Below are 27,465 nucleotides of genomic sequence, written 5' to 3'. Positions count from 1 at the left end.
TAATGGAATCACCAAGGAAGGGAAGCACTTTTTTTTTCCTTCAACGAGTGGCCTCTTGCTCTGATCCTTCACTGCTCTGCAACATGGAATTGCAGACAAACTGTTGTAGCGTATGTGGTAAAATTCTAGTGGGTCATTTGTGTGCCCCCTTCTCAGGTAACTTTTTTCTCAGCCTCCCTGTTGCTTTAGTAATCTCATACTAAATGTAACTGGCTTCAAATGTATTTTTCCTGATGCAGGCAAATGCATCTTCACTTCTTCCCTGCAAGCTCTATGATTCTTATTTTACTGTTTTCTCACTCTGAGATTGCAGCTGTCCTCTAGTTTGTATCTCTGTCTGATAAGTCTTGCTTAAAGGTGTCTCTGTTAATTCATCCATCAATGATGAAATGCCTCATGGAGTTTATAGGTGTGTTTTGTTTTGTCTGGTTTTGTTTTTCTTGTGACCTTAGCTTAGTACAAAGTGGACAGCTTGTTACTAAGGACAGTGATTTTTGATTCCATCATGTTAACAAAATTTGAAGAGATCTAAGGTGGTGTGGCAGGACTTTTCTTAATCTTCTTTCAAAAGGACAGCCATTCTATGACTTCATCCAAAGACTTGTCCAAAATTGATTTTCTATTTCAGCATTAGTTTGTCTGCTTGTCATAAAGCAGAGTTCTTTATAGTATCACTGTATAGGATGACTTTTTGACGAGTAAGGGAGAACTGGAGAACTAAGTTTATTGACTGTGGTTTTAATATACACACTGTTTTTCAAAACAAGGGAGTGGAATGTGTCAGGTTGTGTAGGTGTTGTTGAAGGACAGTGTGTTTTTGTCTGCTACACTAGGGCAATTGTTCAAACATAGATTAAAAAGAGGATATTAGCCCTGAAATGCTAGGCAACATTAGTTTCCTTTCTGAGTCATCTTTCATATAAGTATTAGTTATGCAAGGTGAGAGCTGTCAAGAGCTGAATTAATGTGTTCACCTGAGTTTTAAGGAGCTCTTCAAGCATTTAATTAGGAAGAAAATGTGAATGTATTTTCTATTTGCATGTATGCAGGGTTGGATTTTTGTTTGTTTTTTGAAAACCTTTCATTTTTCTCTTAGGTGAGTCATTATCTATTTTCAAATCTGTAGTCAATGTCTCTTTCACACTAGCTGAATGAAAAAGATGCAACTTTCTGGCAGTTAGTTGATGAATAAAATACACGCAATTTATTTCACAATGAATTAAGGCCAATTTAGTGTGCTTGATAAGTTATTCATTGCATTATGTGTATTGCAGCCTTTACCATGACTGATTTTTGATATATGAAGCATTGTGAACGTGTATCCGCAATGCTTTTAGAGTTAGGGGCATTACTGTGCTTCCCATGAAAAATAATTTGTGGGGCATTGGTACATCAAGTGAATGTTAACACCTCCAATGATCTTTGAATAGGCGGTGCTGTTTTGTGTTTTAGCCTTTTCAGTTTTTCATCCTTTCATTTTTGTTTTGCAGTTTCATCTTTGTTCTTTGTCCTAGATCACAAATTTTGAAAACCTCTTTAAAGCAATTACAAGAAAATGAAACCTTTGAGAGATTCCAAATCAAATGTAGCCACAAGGTGTCACTGTAATAAAAGTCTAAGATAAGTAGTTTTTCTGTGTGTAAACTCTTGAGTGAAAGTGTTATTGCTAGTGTATGCTGTGATTTTATCCTAAACTTCCCAGGTTTCTGGAACCATTACGGTTTGTTGTTCTGAGCTGTAGAGAGAACCAGTACAGAGATCAAGTCAGAAGGAAATTCTCCATTAGCTTTCCTACATTTAATCTGCCACTGGATGATGCTGAGTTTTAACTGTGGGAGTAATGGTCCAACCAGACCAATTTAAATTTGGTCAGTAATACCAGAATGTGAAAAAGATTGTGAAAGGGGGAAAAGGTCAAATTTTATCTGTATTTGCCATTTCTTTATTGTCTTAGAGAAATACTAATTGTAGAAATTATTGAAATAGAAATTGTTTTTCTTCTTGAGATATTATAACGTGACTAATGAAAATGAAGTATTAATTATTACTACATAAATTCTTGATCCTAAAACACGTTTAAAAAACAGAACAAAAAAAAATGGTAGAGGACTGTAGAAAAACCCTGTAAATGTGGAAAATGTTTTGCACTTTTTTGGCCTCTTTAAAATTTATTTTAAACTGAAAAAATTGTTGTTATAGCAGTACTAATTCAATCTGCTAGTATTAGAATATATCTAAGTACTTTGTGTTTCCCTTGAAGTACTTAGATGCTATAGAAACTATAGCGTAGAAATACTTTTACCTTAGAAGGTAAGATGTGTATTACATGTATTTATCAGTGCAGAGGGAATATCTTCCCTTTCCTTTTATTAAGCAATGATGATACTGGGTGTTTTTTGTTCAGTGCCTCAAGAGTTTTTAATACTAGTGATTACAGCATTTGTAATCCTCGGCCTGAGTGCAGGCAAATAAAATTATAAGCCCTGTGTCTCCTGAGCTTTTGGTAGGGAGGGGGCCTATATATATATAGGCCCTATATATATATATATATATTTTTTTTTTTTTTTAATAAAAAAGCTTGAGTTTCAGTAGGAAAGTTCTAAACTAAGGAATGTTGGTAATCGTGACCACTTGTTTTGCAGGTAGAGGCATGCTTGAAAACAACATCTCTTTGTGTAGGTTAGACAGTTTTAGTTTTTTTTCCCTTAATTCTCTTCTTGGCCAGACAGCTTCAGATACATGTCCTTAATAATAGTGATGGTGCAGTCGCTTCATTTTTTCTTCTGCTTTGTGATTCACTTGCTGAAGTTAGCTACTGCTTAAGCAGCAATGTTTCACTTCCAGCCTTACCGGTAGATCTCTGAATTCCCTATCTGTAGTAGGTATCTATTTTGCAGTGTTCCTTTGCTTGATGGAAATGCAATGATAATAACTTGCTAGACGACATTCTGAATATGGTTCAATTTAAGAGCATGCTGAAACAAGAGAAAAGTTAACTCTTGAGGAAGAAGCAGTTGAAACACTTTCCTGGGTACATAAAATAAACATCATCTGCAACTCAAATTCAGCACTAGCTTTTTTAAGCAAGTAATTCTTCCTCTTCCCTATACATCTACCGGTAGAGAAGGCTGGTGTTTACAAAAAGCATGTAGACATCCAAAAGGGACTGTTGAACAATTGTTTTAACTTAAAATCGAACTCTGCAATATCACTGACCTAACTGAAAAACACAGAGCAAAAGTTGTTGGCAGGAGCTCTGGTAAGGCATTCAGAATGTCCAGAAACATCTGGAAAAAGAAGAGGAGAAAAAAAAAAAAAAAGACTGCCATTAATATCCTTATAAAATGTCTTCTTGTGAATGCAGTGATTAATCTTGGCCGACTGAAATATCTTTGCCTTAGTTACCGCACTTGAGAAATATAAATGGTTACATAGGCAACGTGTTAATTTGATTAGTTATTTTATTTGTACTGTGCTTTGGGAAGCATTTACTGCTGTGAAAATATTTTATTTCTAACTGTGCAGATATGCTGACATTTCAGAGTTTAGAAAAAAAAATCTTGCTTAGCAAGACAAACAAGGTTTTCTTCATCTCTGGATAACTGAATTCTTAAAGTCTTTTCCAAATTCAATACCGTATGCAGTACAGTGATAATGTAATGTCCAGAGATAATTAAAATATGCTGTGTTTTTTTGTTTTGTTTTGTTTTACAAAAAAATAGTATTAAAAGAAAATACTTTTGAAATGTCACTCCAGACCTTTGAGGGTTTACACTGCTATTAGATTGACAAATCAGCTTTTACTGCAAGCGTGTAGGTTTTTTTTCCTTTTTCTTTTTTTGATTGTTTGTTTCTTTTGCTTGTTTTTCTGAGAGTTCTGTGAGTGGAGAGAAGAGCTAAGCACTCTTTCTAGTAGAAGGTGATCACACTGAGGAATCGTTCTTGGCATGTTTCCAATACCTTTCTTTTTATACCTGTGAAATGCATGGAAATTATTTTCTAACATCTCCATTTTAGTGGCTAGGTGCTGCTTGCTTATCTTTCTATCTTTGCACATTTTTTCATTTTTTTCCCAGCAATTTTTTCTAGTATGTGTTCAGTCTGGTATTTTTTTCTTTTCCAAAGATAATGAGATAGTCTCAGACTTTTCAAATGGCATAGATCTTCTACATGAGATCAAGAAAGCTATTGCCTGTCCGTGACAGAATGCTTATTGATTTAAAATATTCTTTTTCTCATCTTAGTTCATGTACTCTTTTGATCCGAAGCTTGCACTTCTAATTTTGGCTCCAAATATGTTCTTTTTATTCGTAGTGATACAGAAGCTCACTTCTCTAGAGGCATCATCAATAACATTTTTCAAGAACTTTATCAAGACAGCTTTTTTCTTAATTCTTTCTCTGTCTGTCATAACAGTTTCAGTCATCCTAGCCCAAAAAGCCCAACTCAGCTTTGAGGAAAAAGCAAAAAATCTAGTGTGCATTTAAGCTGTTGATGACAATCTGCCAGACAGCTCATCTTCTGAAAACGAATGTTTCTGTGAAAGTGTGTGTAAAGGGGTCAATATGGCTTGTATAGAAATATCTGAGAACTGTGAGAAAGAGCCAGCTCAGTTTGTTGGATATAATTTAAAAAAAAAAAAAGTGAAAAAGTGTATATACTTATATCTTGAGTACATATTCTTTATGTGTGACCTAAGTAGGCTTTTTTGTAATATGGTTAGAATTTCTGTGTATTCAAAATTCTATGTATTCCTTTTGAGTTTAGAAACTGTAAATTGTTTTTAGGTCCATTTTCAAGCTGTTTCACCTCATAAGAAATCCAGCACAGGCGAAAATTAGTAGTAGTCATTCAGCTTCACAGCGATATGCAGATACACCTTAAATTATAAATTAAATTATAAAATTGTTCATAATAATTCTGCAGCAAGTTGTGTTTTAAAGTTATTGTTGCATGAGACAAACCTTTTTTAAAAAGGTATCTTCAACACTCTTTAAATCCTCTTTTGTGGTTTCTGTTGCATGCTAAGAGATAGGGTTAACGGTGAAACCTTGCTATATATGCTTCCGAAGACAGACTTTTACAGGAGGAAATCTTGTTTTTGCCATATTTGTAAGCATTCTGGTTTGTTTTTGTTTGTCCATGCTGGCCATCTGTCAAATTTGTTTGATGTCATTGTGTAAAGCATTTCTCTTCTTCCCTATTTCTAAGCAGATAATGGGCATGGTTTGTTGATGTGTCTGAAACACTTTACCACACTTAAAGTCACACATTATTAATATTCAAATTGTATATGTGAACCCAAATAATATGCTTAGAAGGATTCTCTTTTCACTTTCTATGTTTATAAAGCCATCTGTCAAACAACACTAGGCCAAGCTCTGCTGTGGAATAATTTGGATGATATTAAGAATGTCATAGTACAGCAAACACGTCTGTAATTAAACTTGCTTCTCTATTCACAAACCTTAAGTTATCTTCTGTGTAGCACATTTTAAAGGTATAAATCAGTGTAAATAAGAAAACTATAAAGTAAAGTGCTTCATTCAGTGTCATTTTGCTCTTTTAAAAAAGCTTGTAGAACCTGTGTCAAACTTGAGTTTGTTGAGCTTGGACTGTACTTGCTGTTTCTCATCTCAGTTTGAGTTGGGAAGCATAAGCCAAAAAGATAGGACACAAACAGTTGAAACCAAAAAAAAAATCGAGATGAAAAGAGTGATAAATAAAACTGAGCAAGTCAGGTGCAATAGAGAGTCAAGTTATTAGGGAACACGACGATTTGTGAAAGGTTGCATAAGCATTTGCAACAGTAGGAATGATTAAAGGAAGGAAAGCAACGGAACAGAGAGACACCACAGAAAATACAGCATGGGTTTAAAGAAAATCTCAAAGCAAAATGATAAATATTTTTAAATGCTATTGCTTTTTACGGTAGGGATAATAGTAATAGGCAGAGTTATGTGCAATTTATCATTTTTAGGCTGATAATGGAAGCAGTTGGTTGTTATTTCTTATGTCCTCTAAAAGAGAGAAAGCGTTCTTTGTAAAACAACAGTTTTTGCATTTGGGTTTTAATTTCACCATAAAGCAATTTTTACAGGTTTATACTTCTATGCATGTTGTTAACTTGTAAGATTAGGACAAATGTTTCTATATTTCACTTGAAGTGTAACAAAGATCTTGGAATTCTTAGATAAGTATAAATATAAGTATAGATAGTATAAGTAAGATCATTAATGATCAGTACTGACTACGTTACTTTTCTTCCTACAATTTTCTTTTTGTATTGGGGAATAACAGTAGGTGGAAGGTGTATTAAATATTGATTTCTAAATGTGTATTCTGTTCAGTTCAATTGCTCTGTCTCTTTTAATTGAAAATTGTAAAGTTTGCTAATCAAGCTGCATTCTCATTAACAGTGTAAGTGCCCTGTTGAATCAGACCAACGGACATCTAGCTCAGCATCCAATTTTTGACCCTGAGACCAGGAGATTCTGCTTAGGGAGAACATATGAGCCTGTCCATTTTCTGTGTTCCATTCTCCTTGTACTCTTCCTGATCTTGTTAGTATATGTTTATAGATCTGTTGTCCATTCATTCATCTAGCAACCTTCTTTGATTTGGCTGTTACCAATTTTTGATTGGCTGTTACCAATCTTTGATTTGGCATTCACGTTTTCCGGTGGTAACATGTTCCAAAAGCTCCATTAGCTACTGCATGAAGAAAGTGGAGTTATCTATTTAGGGGTTTTATTTTTACTATTTTTGGTGTCTTCTAGTCCCAGTATTGTGAGACTACTCTGTGCCTTCTGTGACACTACTGTGAGCCACAGTAGAGTCACAGAAGTCACACCTTGAGGTATGCAGACTGGGACTCCATACAAGCATTTGAGATATGGGCACACTGAGCTATTAGTGACAGAAAACCACTCTTATTTGTTCTCAGCACCCTTCCTAATAGTGTGCAATATTGCAGTGAACTCCGCCCCACCCTGGGCCCTTGGGCTGTCACTACACAAAGAACTGTTAATTTACAAGACTTACAATGATTACTTCAAAATCTCTTCCCTGAATTTGCAATTTTCAGTGTCTGAGTTTAGCATTGTTCAGATTATTATCTATTTCCTTGGATTTATCCACACTGATCTCAGGTTAGGTGGAGTTTTGAGCAACCTGATGAATTGAAGAAACCAGATGATATTTAAGATCCTTTCCAACCCAAAGTATTCTATTTCTCTGGCTCTATGGATATAGACTTTTAAAAGTGAAACATTCTGATGTTAAAATCATTATTTTCTTTGAACTCCTCCTATTTGGAGTTGAGTGGGGAAATTTGATTGATTTGTTGATGTATTTTTAAGTTGCTAAGAACTGGAAAAATCTTGAAAAGCGCTTATGAATTTAAACAACTTGAGGTTTCTTCAACTTTGAGAAAGTTGATTCTTCAAACATGCAGGATTTGTGGGAGGGAGGGAGTTATATAACTTTGTGTGACTTGACATTACAAGTTCATTTTCCCATTAACTTATCAGACACCCTCTCTATTCTGATGTGATAAAAATTTGGGTACTGGGAAGATTTGAAATATTTTTTCTTTTAAATGCAAAGTTATTTTTCAAAAGATAGTAATATTACTGTTTCTGTAATAAGCTTTTTAGAGTCTAGAAATTAAGAATTTAAATGTCACACATTTGGACATTTGAAAAAATAGGAGTAACTTACAAGCACCTAATATTAAGGCATACAGTCGATTTTAATTGTGTCTTACGGTATTTCCATGCTACAGTTATATTCTTCAGTGTGAATTAATAAGCTTATTATGTATAAAAATCACTTTTCAAAACTGCTGAGGTATGCTTTTTGGTTATTATTATTATTTTTATTAAAGTATCAGTAGAAGGACAATTTACTGTGTAAAATGAGTATTTATGAGCACTTGAATTGAAATAAGACAATTGAAAATGTTTTTTTCAGTTTAAGTAATGATGTTAATGTTTTGCTTGGAGTGTGGTTTGTTTTTTCATTGTAAGGAATGTAACAGTATTATTAATTCTGATTTAATACATAGGAAAACTAAAGATAGGTGGAACACTATATGTATATGCATAGATATCCTTCCCATTCAGGTTGTATTCCCGCCCCCTGCCTTATTTTATTTATTTATTTATTTTTAAGGATGGAATGTATAATTAGGTGAAAACTGATTTTAAAATTTCAGTTGATCAAAACAAAATGAAGGGCTAGAAGACATTATCACTGATGATCCCAGTTTGTACGAAATTGTAAAGTATATGTAACATGTAAAGAGAGAGGCCTTCCTATACCATATTTTATATTGTCTTCATAGATAAATGTGTAAATGAAAGGGAAACAAATTGTTTCAGTATGGCAAATCTGTATTACTTCTTTTGAGTGAAAATGAATGAAGTTGAAATAATTCACTCTGGGGTGAAACTAGAAACTATAGATTTATTTTATCCTCTTGTTGTGAATTGACATACTGCAGATTAGTAATAAGACAGTGCTCCTCATATCATCAAGAGTAGTCAGGGACATTTGTGTGTACTGTCAAGAAAGAGGGGTTCACCATACTTTCCTGTGAAATTTACACAGAAGAGCATGTAATTCATCATTTTAACAGAAGCTGCTGTTCATTGTTAGAAAAGTTATTTTTTTCAGACTTCCTAAACCATTTTTATCCTTTGTATTATGGAAGGCTTGTAGTTATCTCTGAGTTGCTATGCATCATCTGATTTGTAGGAAGATACTGTACAGTCTTCCAGCATAGTACCAATGGGCCTGTGCTGGTACCATCACATCCAGCTCCTAACTGGTCTTCACCACAGGTGTCTGGAATTGAATAAGCTTTGGGGTCAGCCTATCTAGAATACTTTATTTCCACAAGTGATTTGAAGTCATGATGGAAGAGAGTAATACTGCTTCTTCGGAGGACTGTTAGTGCAAGGAAAGGATGCAGGTAAGGCCTAAGCTTAGGAAATAATTATTGATACTGATATATTGATTGATATTGGGAGAAAAATAAGTATTGGAAGATATTTTCAGAACAAGCTCTTTTGTGGGCTAAAATAGAAGTAGGGAACTTTATGGCTAAATACAAGTTGAGAACAATGCTCTAATTTAAATCTAATTTAATTAGATAAAGCTTTTGAAAGGGGGAAAAATGGTATCAATGATGTAGAAAGGATGTTGGTAGGAGAGAGAGGGGGGTGGGATGGCTTGTCTGCTTATCTAATCTGTTTATGAAATCTCATGGGATTTCTGTATGTCAAATACTAGATACAGCAAATGTGAAGAAAGAAAGTGTGAAAAAGAGTTCTGTGAATGAAGAGTATTTAGGCTTGTGTTTGGACAAACTGGATGAGGCAGGACTCTGGAGTTCGTATTTCAGATGTTGATGAGCCTAGGTTTATTCAAGGTGCAATGGATGTCTGTGTTTGTTTCTGTTGTTAGTTGTATTTGTCATTATCTCAAATAGGGATACCCAGTGAAATGACATTTGAATTTTGGAAAGATTATTATTTTTTTTTTAATCTGGGTTAACAATATCAGTTTGCATCTAAAATAATGTAAAAAGGCATTTAGCACCTTGGAAGTTGACTGAACATTTTGTTCTGCTTGTTTAGCATGTATTTCATCCAAAAAAAAAAAAAGTTAAAGAATTTTCCAAATCATCTGACAAGGAAAATTGCTTAAAGTGATTCATGAAATGCAGACAGAGTGTCAGCCCACGTTTGCCAGTTTCCTCTATTAGCTTTGGAACTGTTGGTTCAACTCTGTGGCAACTTAGTTTAAAATGTCACTTAGTAATGCATTATTGTGTGTATTTTAGGATGATTTTTTTAAAATGTTTTTTATGGGAGGTAGAGAGAATGAGAGAGAGTGCTGATTTGACCAGCCCCTTGAGTATTTGGAGGATTTCACAGGTGTATCATTTATAAATATTTAAAAATGAGCTATCTGCTTCTAAAATACACGATATATATTTGTGACATATATGTATATATATATATGCTATATATTATATTTATATTTGTTCAGAGGTGATCTCTAAATGTTTACTTCATTTGAACTTACATGACACTTTTTCTCATTTTCTTTCACATTTCTACTTTTTTTGAGCTGCTCAGTATTTGAGCTGCCCAGAAACAAACCACCAAATTTATTTAATGATTACATTAAAAAAAAAAAAAAAGGCAGGGAAAAAAGCAGGGGGAAAGGAGGCACCTAGACACCAAAAACCATCTGTTATCCCATTTTCTTTTAAAGTAAGCCCAGCGGTATATTGTTTGAAATTGTCATTTGGAAATTTATAATCTAATCTTTATGTGGCTTCATAGCTTACATTGTATGCAACTGTCATGATACAATTGAAAAAGTTAAATATATTTGTTTTCTCCTGTGCTACCTAAAAAGGAAATATTTCAATACAGAAATGATATGGACATTATATCAATGTCTTAAGTGCAGGTGGGAGGAATCACTGTTGATCTAATAGATTTAATAGTTCATATTCAAAATCTATGAAATAGAAGTAACATTTTGCAGATGAGTAACTGCAGAGTGTAATCCTTCTGAAAGCAGCTACATAACCAGAAAACTACAGTCTTTTCTTCTTCAGGCACAACTGGCCTTGAATGTATTTTCAGAACATCTTTGTTCATTTTAGCTTTTAGTGAATTGTATCTGAGTAAGGAGCTAAATTATGTATTTTATTTCAATCATTCAGATAATTTTTTTTTTTTTTAAGTATTAAAATTAGGAACCATATATACAGTTACCATGGAAATTACTTGAAGTAGTTGCAGTACTTATGATAAAACGGAGGTCACTGGAGAAGTCACAAACAATGGAGAGTGCTTTTATACAGCACACGTCATACCAGGCTGATAGGACAGGATTGGGCTGTTTGGTTATCTCTGCAGTCTCCTATTTGTATTGACATTTTTTAAAGGAGAGAATAGTATTTTTTTTCGGGTTCTCTGAATATCTTTAGTTTTTTTTTTTTCTTCCCACACTTTACTCCTTCGCTTGGTAGCATCTGGTTTTCAGAATCAGTTCAGCTACATTGGCTAGCAGAAATGACTTAACAGTAATATGGAGCTTTCTTACCCACCTAGTCTTTTATGAAGTACTTGAATGTTGGCATTATAGTTATCTTGATTTATGGGTCAAGCAGGCTATGTACAAACATGTCAGCTTTAGAGTTATTAGTAAGCTCTAGTCCAATTCATACAGTGGCTTCATGGAAGTCAAGTAAAATACTCTTACACTGAGCAAGCAAAAGTTCCATGAAGATGGCATCAATTAATGCATCTCGTCTTAACAACACAAAGACAAGACTTGTCATAAAAGAGGAGTACGAACAAATTAGTATCACAGTAGAGTAAGAAAGTGTTGTTGTTGTTGTTTGTTTGTTTTTTTAAATACTTTATATTCTCTTGTGCATGATGTTTCAAGTGTTCATGCATGGTGCTTTGGAGTTGACTTCTTCCATAAGAATTACAGATAAATATTTTCGTAGTTCTATGTAAGTATTATATGGAAGTTACAGTGGATAGCTAAAAATAAAGCTATAACCACCAATATCAAGAAATGAAAGAGTGAATTCCTGTCCTGATATCCTGAAATGTATTTGTGCTTTTTCCTTTGAATCAGAGATTTTTTAATTTTAAGATCTTGGAGGGGAATATGGAAGAAATTCTATGAAGTTAATTGCTGTAATCTAATTAGAATATGCTGTGCCACAATTGGAGTTTTAGGGAAGGGTGGCCTTAAAAATAAAGTCGAAAATTTTACTGTCTGCAGAATTATGGTCACATTTCAGTGTTAGAATAATTTTCCAGTCATTTATAGTTATTGCAATGTTAAAGTTTTAATGAATAATATTATGCTTCAGGGTCACTGGTGTAATTTTTATGGCCTGTTTTCTAGAATACTACTTCTCACAACTTCCAGAAATAGAAAATGAAACAAGTGCCTGCTTTCTGACATGCTGTATCAGCAAAAAAGTGTTTTTTCTCTTTTTTCTTTTCTTTTTTTTTTTTTTTTTCATTTTGACTCTTGCTTTCCTCTTTTGGATTTTTCTGTTGAGTAAGTTAAATGTAGCAGTTCACATATTCATTAGTGATGTCTTGATGCCTACAATGCCTCTGTCTTTCTGGAGAACTTTATATTTAGAAAAGCTATTAATTCCTAATTCCATATTTAATATTTGCATCCCCTTTCCAGGCCAGGGTTGAGCTGGAGGTGATTTGCTTTGTATCAGAAAATCAGATGTTAAAACACAGCAGATTTCTTGGACTAGTTGCTAAAACGCTTTGTCCTGTTCCTTCAGAAGGCCATAATGGACTTGGTGGGTGGTTCCTGCTGGTCTTTGCTCAAGGTTAGCGCTGAGATGGGTGTTTTTGAGGCTGAGCTGGTGACTCGCCCCCTCCTCTCTTAACCTCTTATTCTTGGACAGAGAGTTGACTGCGCTGAGCTGCTATCTTCTCTGCCACTTCTTGTTAGGGTTTCTGTATCTTGTCACATCAACCTTTTTTCTTCTATTTCTAATGATCTTAATTCTCTGCTGAGCTAACACTAGGTAGTAATAGTTTAAAGCAATCTCATGATTGCTTTTCCTTTGTTTTTAGTTTACCCTGTATGGCTTAGTAGCTTAAACATCTTCCCACATGTAGACAGAGGTGGTAGAGATAACCAGAGCTTGTCATTCATTTCTCACAGAACTGAGAACTGGATTGTGCTGCAGGGGTAGCAGAAGGGAGAATTAAGAGGAAAAGTTTCATACTTGGCCCAGGAAAGGCCTTAATCCTTCTCTGGAAATGACTGTTATTGTGGGTATCATATTGCTATCCCAAGTCAGAAGATGCTTGTAAAATCCTGGACAGCTAGGTGAATTGCGTGGTCAACCTCCATAAAACAGCTCGTAGACACTGTGGAAACTTTAGGTAAAATTGTTCAAATGATATCAGCAGAATTGGGAAGAAATGTCAGTTGACATGAAAACTGTGATGGTTTTGCTAGATAGGATTTGGAACTGTTTCAGCAAATGAAATGGCATATATATATGTCAGGTAGTTAAGATTATTTGTAGTGCATTTTTGTGCATCATTGGATAATACAAGTGTATTAACACACAAATACAGGACGATATATAGTTCGTTTCAATGTCACTGATTTATTCTCAAAGTTCCTATCAGAAAATCAGCCTGATAATTGCTGTGTTTAAAGGCAAACAAATGCTACACAGTTTCCTTTTGTGATCCCAATTTTATGGTTCTTACTTGAAATAACAAAACAGTTAGTTCAACCTAGATAAAAGCAGCCAGCTTTCTTCAGACTTTCCTCAAAAATATGGTATTAGCCCGATCAGGGGGATTAAATAAAATCTTAAGAATTGTGTAGCTTGTGAGTCTCTGAAGAGATTGCAGAGGTTTAGAAAGCCTGGACAGAAAAGGGAAATGGAAGGATAAGCTCTTAACGTAAAGAAAGCCTTTTCAACTGAGCACATTAGCTGAATGGTGCAGTAAGCTGTATATGGAAGATGGACTGATTTGGAACAAGTGTCGTGTTAAATATAGAAATATTTGTGGGTAAGTGCAAGGACAGTGCAAGACAAGCATAGAGAATTCTTAGAAAAAAAAAAAAAAAAGAAACTTAAACAAAAAAATATCCTGAAGAATTTATTGTTCTGCCTAGAAAATGTTTGCTTCTAGTAACTGTCATAATAGACTTTTTGAAATCTTTTCAAATAGTCTACAACTTCATCTAAATTGATGAACTAAATAATGTCAAGGACCAGTCTTTAGTCCTGAAATGAAGTGTCACAAGTGTCCTAATTTGGCCACTTCCATCCTATTGAACTCTTTCAGCTTCCACAATTGATCAACTGTCCACATTGCCTGTGGCAGGGAATAGCTTCTGGGCTGTGTGGACTCTGAAGCGGTGCTTGAGAATGAAAGACCAGTTGGGCTGGACTGAAATCATGCCAGGGATAGTTCGAACCCTTCAACAGCCTAGACAATATATTAGCTTCCATTTTCAGGTGAATGGTGAAGCTAGAATAATCTCAAGACTGAATTAGGAAGGAGAGGTTTTGCTGTGCTTCTGTGGAGAGTGCGGAACAGCTTTGAGGTAATGGACTTAAGATGGGGGCAGTGAAGTCCATGAAATGTCTGGCTACAGTTGGCTTGAACAAAGCATTTTAAAGAGTGTGAAAATTCTCTGTGTGAGACTTAATTTGTTAAATGATTGATTTGAGGAGCTTTGGTAGTCATTTTTCTGACCTGCCAAAAGCATTTCAGTATAAGCTGTTCAATGACACAGCAGAAAAATGTGAGCTGTATAGTTATTTTCACTTTCTGTTTGGATGATAGAGTGATGCAATAAAGGATGTCACTGATCATTTCTGTAGGTTTCACAGAGTGCATGGATTATAGTTTTTATTTTTATTTTTTTGAAAAAATCCTTTAACTTGAAGTTAAAGGAAGTCAAAGGAAGGATGTCCTTTTGAAGATGAGGACAGTATAACTAAAATACACATGTTAATTTGCCTTTGTTAGCAGAACAAACTAAAACCAGAAAGTCATCAATTAAGGGTTCGGATACTCTATATTAAATAGATGCAGTGAGTATTAGTTGCTGGATTTTTAATAGGATGTAGTCTGTAAGTGGGTGAAGCAAAACATGTATTCAGCAGCTGTCAAATCCAGGATCAGTTTATTTCTGCAGCATATAGGGGATAAGCAGTACAGTGCCAGTTACTTCTGCATGGAAAGTTTATCATCTGGCCCATATTGAGATTTAATATTTTAAAATCTTTTATGTTTTGATCTTTGATTCCATTTTGTTAATCCTAACTTGTCTAGAATCTTGACTGCTTTTAGGATGATAGAATGACTAATGAACCTGCAGAGATCTAATGCCCTCTCAGGGGGCTAGCAAAGCAAGAGAGTTACTACCTGTGTACAATGAGAAACCTGGTGGTAGCATATTGCAGTGATAGAGTTAATATTCAGTTAAATAAAAGTGGAAGAGTAGCAATAGTGTGAGGGAAAGAGTGAGAAATTAAGTGGTATCTTTTTAGAAGTCTGCCTTATTGCTGCATGCATTGCTCCTCTGGGATTTTTCTATTGAGTGCAAGAAAATCAGCAAGCTCTTCTTGAAAAACCCAAGATGAAATTACTGCCATAAATTTTTACTATTTTTTTGTTATGGTGTAAAACCTTAATTTAGATGGGGAGGGTTTATTACCAGTGTTTTCTTGGCATGGCTAAGTTCAATTAATTTCAGTTGACAGGCTCTAGGGGTTTTCTTCCTCTCCCCCCTCACAGCCCCCACTTCCCAATATGTGGAAAGTACAATTTGTTATCGGTTTGCCTTGGGCTCTGGAGACCTCATTAAGGGCCCAAAAAGGGTTTTCTGTTTCTGCTGTTGGACGCCTTTCTGTTGAACTGGGGCCATTTGCATTCTTAGATGGAAAGGAGTACAGAGTCTCGAGGATGAAAACTGTTACATTTATATTGCATTCCTGTTGGTTTAAAAGAAAAAAAAAAAAAAAAAAAGATGATACCAAATTAAAAACAAAAACAAAAACAAAAAAACTGCTGCTCTTTAGGCTGTAATGTTATGGTAAAATTTGCAGTGCAGAAGCAAAGTAGCTTTGAGATGGGTATGTAAGAAGGAAGTCTCATAATTTTTGTTCTCACAGTTTATATGTAGAATATCCATTTGTTTGACAGTAAGGAAGGGTGCCAGCAAAGTATTACTTTGAATCACAGTTTGAGAAACAATGCTAGCATTTCAGATTCCTATTTCAATTAAAATACTGTTAGAGCACCTCTTAGAAGCAAGACACTGGACTTCTTATTCTGCACAGTAGTTCAAGACATTATATTGGAGCAGTAAGTGTATTAGAACTATCTTGTATGTGCAATGTATTTTCACAGCAAAAGCCAATATGCTTGAGAGAAACCACTTATTCTATTAATAAAATTACTGTAAGATAAGGTTTAACATGAAAGGTACACAGTAAAATCTTTTGATTAGCAAGCAGAACTATGTATCTCATGTATTTAACCCCATGTAGGTACTAAATTCTAATTTAAAGTCTTTTTACTGAAACAAAATAAAGTAGGAGTTCAATAAAACTGATTTTCTTATGACATAAGCAGTTGATTTCCTTGCTATTCTCTGGCATTGTCTTGTAAGTAAACAATGTGTAACAAATGTAGAAATGATTGTATCTTTTAACAATATTTTCAGTGGCATTATAAAGCACCTACACGTACATAGATGTGTATACATATATATCTATATGAACACACACAGCCCCACTTTAATGATTTGAAGGCTCCTGTCAGGAAAATTAAGGAAAGACCCTTTACAAATGTGATCGATTGTTTTTGTAACTGTATGCTAAGGTAATACTTAGCTTATTCTTAGTTGTAATATATAACTTTAGTCACAATGGAAATCAAACTGGGAATATTGAATATCTAGCTTGCGAGGTAACACGTGTAATGATAGTTTTAAAATATCTGCTTTTATAATATAACTTACTAAAATTGCTCTTCCTGTCTAGAAAGCTCTATATTTGAGAACTATAATTTGTTTGTTAATGAAAAACTTAATAAGAAATTCAGAATAAACTAGTAATGAACTTCCTTTCCTAAATCCTCACTTCTCAAAACAACTGCATGTTTCTTGTTACACACTCCATGAGATGAATTCAATTTAAAGATCAAAAATATTTCAGAAACTCTTTTGATTTAGAGTAAAAGTACTACAGGCTGATTATAAAAATCTTTTAAGTGAAAATTTTTAAAGGATTAACATGGATTTTTATGGCATTAAAAACAACACTTTTTCAGCTAGGAACCTCCAAAGTATAGTTCATTTGTTAAAAAATGAAAACTAAATGGTATAAACTGTTCTAGTGGAGGCTTTCTACATAGGAGGAAAAGTTATATGAGGGGAAGCACTTGCTTTAAAGTTGAAGTTTTACAGTGATATGTGTTTTATCTTGTGGCGTTAAAATTAAAAAAACAAACAAACAACAACAAAACACACAAAAAAAAACACACTTTTCAAGCCATTAGTATATTTATAATAAAACTTTTGTTAAAGGAATAAACTGAAACTGTACATCCAAAGTTGTCATAAACTGAGTGTTCATAAAGCAGTCCTGATGCTGTGCTCAAGATAATTCTCTGGCATTCTAGGTGTTTATCCAAAACCTACTAGAAACTCCAGGGTCTGCTTTGTTTCTGGTGGATGAGGACTCTTCTAGTTAGTAACTGGGTTGTAACATTGGCTGGAGAGAGGTATTGGAAATCAGTAATGCTTCAGAGGTTGTACACATAAATTTTATGCATACGGAGAAATTAATCCCACTGAGGTGTTTCCAATGAGTTTTAAATTTGTCCAGCACTAGATGGACTACTAAACCTTTTGGATTGCTTTCTTGATCCAAGGTTTATTGTGTAGGGAAACTGCTTAGAAACAAAAACTTTGCATGTGATAATGGTTAAGAGTGAGTCCTTTAAAAATATTGAACTAAAAATTATGGCAGGTTTCTACAGTTCCTGTGCTCTGACTGCAGTTCTAATCCTTTTCTTATGTCTTAAAAAAAAAAAAAAAAAAAAAAAAAAAAAAAAAGTGCTTATCTGTGCTCAGGTTTTTAATCTTGCTTTGCAGTTTCTTTTATAACAAACTGTTGGAAGTCAGAGGTTTATAACATTTATTTTTAATGATTTTTTAATATAATTTAACTTCAGTTTCAGTGGCTTAGAATTGGTATAGACAGTTATTACCAGAAGATTTACAATTTTATTATGAAAATGGATTAGCTCATCTTCTCACCTATGCTTTTTCTATCACTAGACTAAAGTTAGAATTTTACTAATCTGCCAGAAAAGATGCTTATTCTCAGAAAGTAAGGGTTTGGGCTGAAGTTATAGCATAAACTGACAGCTTAGGAACTAGCATGTCCTGACCCATTAAATAATAAAAGCTCATTTGTTTCCTTTCAAATATGGTTGAGTTTCAGATTAATTTATGGAAATATGTGTCAGAAAGAAATATACATGCAGACTGTAGAAAGTGTTTCCACAGAGTTCAGTGTTCTGTACTTATGGACTGTACTTGAAGACAGGAAATGTAAATGAAGAGGTAAGCAAATGCTTTCTGTTTTTTTGTTCATGTAACGTCCTGCAAAGATAAGAATTAAAACACGTTATTTAAAGAGTTTTAAAACGTTATTAGATTCAGCATCAATAGTATTGACATATATGATATCTGAAACATCGCAGAGAGAAAAGTTGTGCGAGAGATTGTAAGTAGTGAAACAAACAAAAAACACATATGCAATCCCTTTTCCAAAATTACTGTATTTTGTCATATAAAATAATTATATAACTTAAATGATAAATTCTGTTCCAAAGACCTAAATGACTAAAATACTGTTTGCCACTAGAGAGTGCTACACAATCGCTAAAATTTTATCTCTCCAGAAAAAAAAATAAATCTCCAATTGCATTTTTTCTTCATGTTAAGTGGATAAACCATTGATATTCTTCAAATGCCGGATTAGTTTACACTTAACATGCAGGCTTTGACTGTAGAAACTTGGTTGAATGACAGTAATGGTTTTACTGCAAGTTATTTAAATGTTTAATGTTATAATTTACTCAAATGCATGTAATTCCTTATTTGACTAGATCAAAACAAAATGCTTCTGACATTGTTTTTAGCATTAATTTTTTGATTACATCTTTAAAAAAAAAAAAAAAAAAAAAGTAAAACTCCAAAACTCTAAAATAAGACTTTCTAATTCTTATTCTGCAGTCAGGTTCATGAGAAGTTACTTGGAAACAAAGTCTGACTCTAAACTTATTTTTGAAGATTTTCTTTTTTAAAAATCATATTTTCTTACTGAATCTGTTATTTTCTGTCATCTCTTCAGTTCCGTAATGTTCTACATTTTTTTTAGGTAGATGTATATCTAATATTTGAATCAAGCTTTGATTAGATGTAGATGCCATTTCCACTAAATCTTAGTTTTTCAGACTGATCGTGTAGGATTTTTAAAATCTCTGTGATTCACTTGTTGATCAGAAGCGAATATTGTGTTTGGTGAAATAACAATTTAGGGTAATTTTCAAACAAGGGACTAAAATGTTGACCTAGCTGACAGCAGTAGTACTTGCATTCCTGTCTCCTAGTGCTGAAGTTATAACTTCAGTGTGCAAGCCCAGAGCAATGTTTCTGCTATTTGGTAGAGATTCAGCTAGTAAAGGTGTGCAAAAGCACTTTTATAATGCAGTTTTTAAAAGTTTAAATTTACTGAAGTTAGACAACTGCTTGAATGTTGTAACTGGCTTGGCTACTTTTCTTATTTGAAATTCAATAACTTACATTATGTCAGAACTCACTAGTACATTATTTTCTTACCAGAAGCCCATAGCTATAGCAGTTGAAAAAAATGTTTCCCAACCTCATTATCAACAATGAAAGTACAGCCTGGAAAAAAAAAAATATTTTCTTTTGAGAGAGGAAAAAAAAAAAATTGGCATGTTGAATAACTCTTTAATTGCTACAGTCTAGTTAGCTTTAGGATGCGTCATCTGGGGATACCTCTGAATAAAAGTGAAAACTAGTTGTGTTTTACTGCAGTGAAAGTCTCATATATACTAAAACCCTCACAATTCTCCCCAGTTTAAACATTTCTGTGAGAGATCAAATACTTAGTTATGTCCTTTTCTGTTTTCTAGCCTCTCCAACCAGATCATCAAACTGACTCTGTCTTCATAATTGTTCCGTGTGCCATTTTTTCAGTATTCATATAAGTCTTTGCATGGGGTCTATTATTTCAGTTTTAATTACCGTCAAAGTTATGTTAACCAGGATTCTTTCAATTCTCCCTTCATTAAAGCTCTTGTCAGAGATGAAGAACAACAGTGATGGTACAGCCACCAGACCCAATTTTCCAGGTGCTCAGGGCACTTCAGCATGTCTCTTTTTTTTTTTTTTTTTTTCTGCCACATGCAGAAACAATATTTAAGAAAGCTCGAGACAGAATGAGCAATGAACATAGGAGTGAATGTTGCAAATGTCTTTCCATAAACAGGTGCATGATACAAAGCTTGGTACATGTCTTAGTTAACCGTGGGCTTTCTTAATTTTGCTATTATCTGAAACAACTGTGAAGTTACTTTAGGGCAAGTTTTCATACATAGTAATAGATGACATGTAGGTTGTTTGATAAGAAATCCAGCGTTACCACAGTTTGACAGATAAGCTGTAAATTGCAGTAAAATGTAGTCTTAACATTTCCTAAAGAGATTTTTTATTTTAGCCTGAACTGAAATGGCATAGAATGAGTAAGAACAGTTGTGTCATGAGGAAAGAACTAATGAATGTTGCTACTAAATTCTCTTAATTATGGATCTCTTTAGTAATATATTTTAATATTATCTATTTGTTTCATTGATTCAGATATATTTATGTTGCAATTTATCTTACACTCATATTTCAGCAATTTGAAAGGAAATTCCTGCTCATAAATAGTCATAAATAATTTTACTACATTTCAGTAGTTAGGATTATATGGGCTCAACTTTAGTGATTTCTACACATTCTTACAGGGTAGCATGAAACATGTGTGTGGTTCTCCATCTGGGTCAGTTGCTCTGCAGCATAATATGACCTGGTGACTTGAGCGAGTAAGGTGTTTTTGGAAGTATAGCAGCCTGGCTTTGATAACCAAAGAAACCCATTTCAAGCTTGCTGCAGCCAAAATGTATCATGTCATGTTGTTGCATCTGTCAGATCTCTATTGAGATCCTTTGCCTTCATGTTTATTTGGAAGATGTCAGGGTATTCTGCTTAAGGAGCTAACATGGGAGTTGTTCAGTACAGTTCTCTATTTTCCCTTAGATTTCTTTCATGGTTTCAAGTATGTAATTTATCATTCAGGTACCTCAGTACAACAGCTTTACCACATGAATTTTGCTCATTCCCTGCTTCAAAACAATGCTGTGAGAAGTGTTCAAAGTTTCTGTTAGGTGAATAGCATTTCCCCTTCCAATCTCCTGAGATCTTCCAGTTTTACAGTAATTCTCAGTTGTGAGGAGCTGTTTGTTTACTACTACTTTGAAGATACTTAGGAAACCAATTAGTTTGTAAGCGTGGTTAGCTGTAAGTGCAAGTAAAATCCTTAGATGCTTCCCAATAGGGAAGGTTGAAAAGAGTGGAACATCTTTTCCCCCATTCTTTGGAGAACATAGTCACTTCTATTCATTGCACTTTTTCTGACGTGTGTCTGGCCTCTTAATGAACAGATTTAACTCACTGATATGTGACAAGGTAGTTTTCTAATTCCTAATGAATTGATTAAGTGAATAAGCACTATCTGATAGGCTCCAGAGGTGTTGTAAGGAAAGAGGTGGAATTTCTTGGCAGAAGAAGTTAAGAACTTCTCTACAACTTGTAGAGAAGTTGTTAGACTAGCTCATTTGTCTCCAGCAGTTTTATTTTGAGGCTAGCAGATAACCAGAGATGATGGGAATTCCTAAATTAATTCAGAATGTCACCAGTAAAAAGTTTGGTTACATGAATAGTATTTAAACATAAGGAAAAGAAAATACCTATGAATTTAGAGCTTAAATCTAGTGCTTGATCCGATCAGTATTCTGTCTTCAGCAAAGTCAAATATATACATATATATACAAACACACATACGTAGTGAAGAAGGATAGAAAACTGTATTGAGAAGTCTGTTGACAAAAATGAAGACCTTAACTAAGACCCTAACAACTGGCTACTGTCAGTCAGTGCTTTGAAATGCTCTGTAAAGGCTCTCCCGAATTTTATGTGTGTGTATGCATATGTATTTTTACCATCTCTGGTGGGAGGGTGTATGGACAATAAATGTAGAAAGAAAGATGGGGGTGAACTCACAGCACTGTCTAAACTTTAGAGTATTGCATTATCTGTTTTAGCATAGAGGTGTGTAGGGATCTGATGAACAGCAATCTTATCTTTCAGGTTAAAATGCAGCACTTTTTGGACTTGTGTACAGAATACAGGGATTTTAACGCTTCTATTCACCATTATTTGCAGACAAAGGTGGTACTACATGTAAGTAGAGTAGAAGTTACTTTTTCACAGCTTTAGAGCAGGCCTATGCACATTTTGCATAACAAAATGATTAACTGCTAATTTGTCACATCTTTAACTTTCATAAAATATGGCATATTGGAAGAGCTCACTGTGCATCTGTTGATCTAGAAGAAACATCAAATAAAATGACTGAACGTTGCCAATACCTGTAGTATTCATAATTTTAATTGTAATATGAATGACAGGAGAATATGAGTAGTATATTAGAAATACAAGGTTTGGCTGTCACCAACTCTTCTATCCAAGAGAGGAGCAAAAGAGCATGCATGTCCGCTGGAAAATTACCAGAATTTGAGTTAAGTGACAGGTAGCTGTTGCCATTATTTTTAACAGGGAAATAAATATTTCTTTCAGGAATAAAGCTACATTTTTTAGTGGAGTGGTTTGTTTTCTGCCTGTTAGAAATTTATCAGTACTGATCTACTGTAGTGTGTAGCTTGTAAGCAGCATTTTCTCTTTCTGGCACAGGTTTAGTGTGTTATAATACAGTATACTTTGTGGGACGTGGTATAATGAAATAGTCTTTATGAGAGGTGTAAAGAGTTCCTGCTCAGGCTGCACACATGGGAATGGCCCGAGAGAACTGTGACGGTAATCAATGTAAATGTGAGAGAGTAGTATATATTAGTTAGGGATCTTAAATCATCTTGATGATTCTGTCTTGCTGAAATAAAGAAGCCTTAGATTGCTCTTGTTTAATCCCTCAAGTAAATATTAATGGCTTGTTTGTGTCTTAAAGAGTTTGCAATATATCAGGTGAAAAACACCTATCAAACCTTCATAAAGGAAGTATTATTTTTCTGCTATATATTATACTAATTTCCTAACAAAAAGTTTCACTGCTGTACTTACACCCATTCTACAATTCCTACCTGGTAAAGACATGTTGTTTAAAAGTGTAGTTTGATTTTGATTTTATTTTTCTGCATACAGGTGTGATTACACAAAAGAATTGGTTTTCATTATTACAGTGCTGGTCAAGCTAGCATGACAGCAAACAAAGGGTACCTGTATTTGCTTTTGGAAGTTTAATTTTATTTTTCTTGAGTTCCTTGTAAATGGAGACCTTTTACTGTACAGTTTCATAGAAACTATGTTGTTGATTGGAAAGTATTTGAAACACATTTTTAAACTTTACAATTTGGTGAAAAGCAAGAGTTTGGCTTATCTCATTACTAATCTTAAGAAAACAGAAATGTAGGTATGATGTAGATATGTAGATAATGTGATTTAGTGAATTTGGGATTTTTTTGTAGGTATTGCAGGCCATTGCCATAACTGCTGATGTATGCAGTCCCTTAGGAAAAAGACAAATCTATTTAACAAAGTTCTGCCTGTTCTGAAACATTTTTAAGGGATTATTTGTTTGTTTGCTTTTAATTGTAATTGATACTTGCAGAGCCAAATGTATTTTATGAAAAATTCTTCCTATGCGACGTTCCTGTTTTTGAATCAATATAGTGAATAGAGAATTCCATTGAAAATAGACCATTTTAGCTTAAAAATAAAAGTAATTTAAACATGTTTGATTAGTTAGGCATTTATGCTTAGTTTGCAAGTTTTGTAGCTATCTTGGTTTTCTGAGTATGTTAGTAATGATGCTGTGTTCTTTGCATCTTTGGTGGGTTTTCTTTTTTTCTTTTTTTTTTCTTACAAACAAAACAAAACAAAACAAAAACTTTCTCCTTCTTTCTCTGAGAGGCCAATGTATTTGAGTCATTGCTATTCCTGCAAAGTCAATAGTGTTTGAAGCTGTTAAAGTATCTTTTTTTTATATCATTGCCAACATTGACCCCTGACGGAGGACTGTATAATAAGGAAAGTGAAGGATTTGAGGTGATTGCTTTGGGCCCTTATCTCTTTGAGATAAAATGAACATATTGAAAGAGGGAATGATAATGTACTATTTAATGAGTTTGGAAGCCATGTTTTTTTGGGGTCTGGAAGTACATTAAATGTATCAAGGTGTCTTAGTACTGAAGGATAAATTAGATTGGAAAAATTTCCCTGCCCAGCTATTTCTTTCCTACTGTTTCAGAAAAAAAACACTCTAATTGGAAACGGCAACTGTGGAGATGAAGTACTGTTATTGGAAGCTCCAGAATGAGTTTTGTTAGTTCTGATTTTATTCTTGCATCCTTATTATCAGTAAGACAATAAATGGGTAGAATAGATAAATCTTTAAGATAGGCAAATGTTGGACAGATTAATTGTTGTGTGGTCTCTTATCATATCAAAGCCAGTGTCTGTTTCAAATGCAAGGACAATATTATAACTAGCAAAACAATACTGAATCTACTGCTAACGTTTTTTATTGACTGCTCTTTAAAGGTGGTGGGGCAAGCAGGAGGATCAATAGTGAAAGTCTATTCTACTCTATCTCAGAGTGGTAAAATGAATATAACTAGTTCTCAAACCCTTTTGTGGACTTATAATTATTTTTTTTCAAAAGTGGAATTTGTTGATGTTAATTAGAATTATAATATGTCAAAGCTACAGACTGGATCTTCTCAAAACTTTTTATCAAGCAGTTTGTGTGAAGATGTCTAAGGTTTTGTTTAGTTTCTTCAATGGTTGTATTCCTAAATATGTTTTATTTGGCATATTACACATATTTTGATTGGAGATCTTAAGTGAAAATATCTAACTGACTTTGAAATGTGATTTTTTGAGAACTTAGCATGTGCCTGTGTATACATTTTCAGAAGATGATTTTTGTTTGCCATCTCTTGTTCATTTATGAAACAAAACTGTAAGTAAAGAAGAAATCATAGATGACCTCACAATTTTTATTTTTGTGATTTTTATAATCTTAGCTCATTTTGGTGTTTTATTTTTTCCTTTTTTTTTTTTTTTTTTTTTTCTCTTTGTTTCTTTTTCTAAATTAACTTCAACAAAGAAGCAAGGGTGAAGTTTTGATTTTTGGAACCCTTTTGTGATGGCCAGACTGCACTGAATATTCAAGTTTGATGAATTTAGACAGTCTCATTTTAATTCTTGTTATCTGGATTGTCAGATTGTAGTAATCTGTGATCAAAGAAAAGAGCTCATCAGAGAGGACTGTAATCTATTGGCAGAAAATTGGGAGGAACTAAGTCTTTCTCCAGGCTATCCAAAAGCTAGGATTCATTTCTAACCTGTAAATGTATACATTAATAAGATAACAGTAGGTACATCATAATGTACTTAATTCATACTACAATTCAAAGTCCATGGCTTACATATTTCCCCAATATTGTGAACGTTTTATGTGCCTGGAAAGCTGCTCATGTACAATGGTGGTGGCAACATATCAGGTCGGTCTTACCCCTGAGAATTTTATTTTCTAATTGGGTCATCATGAATGGTATGATGATCAACAAGGGAAAATGCTGGGTGTTGCACCTGGGACAGAGCAGTGCCAGACACGGGTGTGAACTAGGAGCTGAGTGGCCGGGGAGGACACTGCGTTGTCCACTCTGGAGCAAAGGAAGCCAAGAGGTGACCGTGCTGCTCCCTGCATGCAGCTCCTGGGGAGGGGAAGCGCAGAAGGAGGTGCTGGGCTCTGCCTCCTGGTTACCAATGGCAGGATGTGCAGGAATGGCACAAGGCTGCACCAGGAGTGCTTCAGAATGGGGATGAGGAAATAATTCTTTACCATGAGGGTGGTCAAACACTGGAACAGGCTTCCCAGTGAGGTGGTTGGTGCCCCAGGCCTATCAGTGTTCAAGAGGCGTTTGGACAATGCCCTTAATCATACGCTTGAACTTCTGGTTAGCCCCGAGGTGCTCAGGCAGTTGCACTAGGTGATCTTTGTACAATCCTTTTCAACTGAACTATGCTAATCTAACTTTTGAAGATATTTTAAGGGTGTTCCATACTTCAGTGTCCTACCATATGTGTTGACAATAACTGAATGTTAAGAACACATTCATGTTTTCATGTTCATATTCTGAAAAAAAAAATCTGGTATAAAACAAAATCTTTGTTTTGTGTATGACTTGGTGCCCTCCGTTTGATCTTAGACTGAGACAGGTCCCTTGTTGTTATTAATGAGCAGAGCATCTTTTCTGTTTCCTGGAATGATACAGCATTTTGGATAGTTATTATGCTTAACACTGTTCTTTAGCATGGTGGCATGTGAGGTTTTTATTTTTAATGGTGTGCTGGATAAAAATCATGTATTGATTGTATCAGTAAAGAATGAGCTATTAATAGAATAGTAAGGTAAGTACCTACATGTTGCTATTTTAGTTGAATTCAATGAAGAAATTTCCTCCAAAAGAAAGTATGATCCCAGGGTGAAAATTAACTACAGGCCAGTATCTTGAGTTTCATTTCAGTGTTCTTCATAAGATGAAAAATAGATTCCATAAATTCCTCAAAGGGATAATTCTATTTTTAGTCTGATATCTAAATCATGGTTTACTGTTGCAAAATTTAGTAATAGAAAGAAATGTTTAGTATTTGAATATTTTTCTGCGATTTATGTATTTAAAGAAATTCCTAGATATGTCCTCTTCTGAAGGATCAGATATTCAAAAAGAACTTAGAAGTGCTTGAAGATTTTTAGAAAGACTTAGCTTAATACTTGTTCAATATGATGCACAGTACCAAATTTCGTTTATACAGAATATTTATTGATACTTGAGATTATGTACTTCATTTGACTGCAGTAGGAAACTATGACTACTCCTGTCATCTTTGAAAACCTGCACTATCGTTCTGTTGCTGTCTCTCACCTCACAACTCTTCTAATTAGGAGGACTGGAATATCTCAAGAAAAATATCCAAGCAATGTCTTTCTGGTAGGCCCATCACCTAAAGCAAAGAGGAAAACTGTAGGTATCTTTGAGGTCATGAGTTTGGAAGATACAAGTCTTTAGCCCATAATTCTAATTTTACTTATTTTTACTTTTTTTTTTTGTTTGTTTGTTTTTGTTTTTTTTTGGACTGCTGATTTTTAAAATGGTATTATAAAATCATGTTATGTGGTGTTAAAATCATGTTATGTGGAATGCAATATAACAGCTTCTTAAGCGAAAAGCTGATAGTGAATCTGTCTTGAGGAATACTGCGCATTCTTCTGTTATCTGATCATGGCCACAAAAGGAGGATATAATGATTTTGAAAATGGAAATTACTGAAGTGCTCAGCTTTTTTTCTGAGGTATCTCAGTCTGTGTATTTTAGGTAGCTTCTTGCTAGATTTGTGAGGCTATTCTTGTCAGTAAATACCTCACCAGTATTGTATGTCTAAAAGAGCAAACAGCTTTTCCTGCTT

General features: G+C 34.2%; 1 protein-coding gene across 3 annotated transcripts in view; it reads left to right on the top strand.

Annotated features, from left to right (window-relative positions):
• Positions 1–27,465, top strand: part of BTBD9 (BTB domain containing 9) — a 126,422-nt gene that overhangs the window by 18,592 nt on the left and 80,365 nt on the right. The gene's annotated exons all lie outside the window — the stretch shown is intronic.

The sequence above is a fragment of the Aythya ferina genome, assembly GCF_964211825.1.
Source record: "Aythya ferina genome assembly, chromosome: 3".
In the NCBI taxonomy this organism is placed as follows: Eukaryota; Metazoa; Chordata; class Aves; order Anseriformes; family Anatidae; genus Aythya; species Aythya ferina.
The sequence above is the reverse complement of the archived record's forward strand: the minus strand, read 5'-3'. Positions and strand labels throughout refer to the sequence as shown.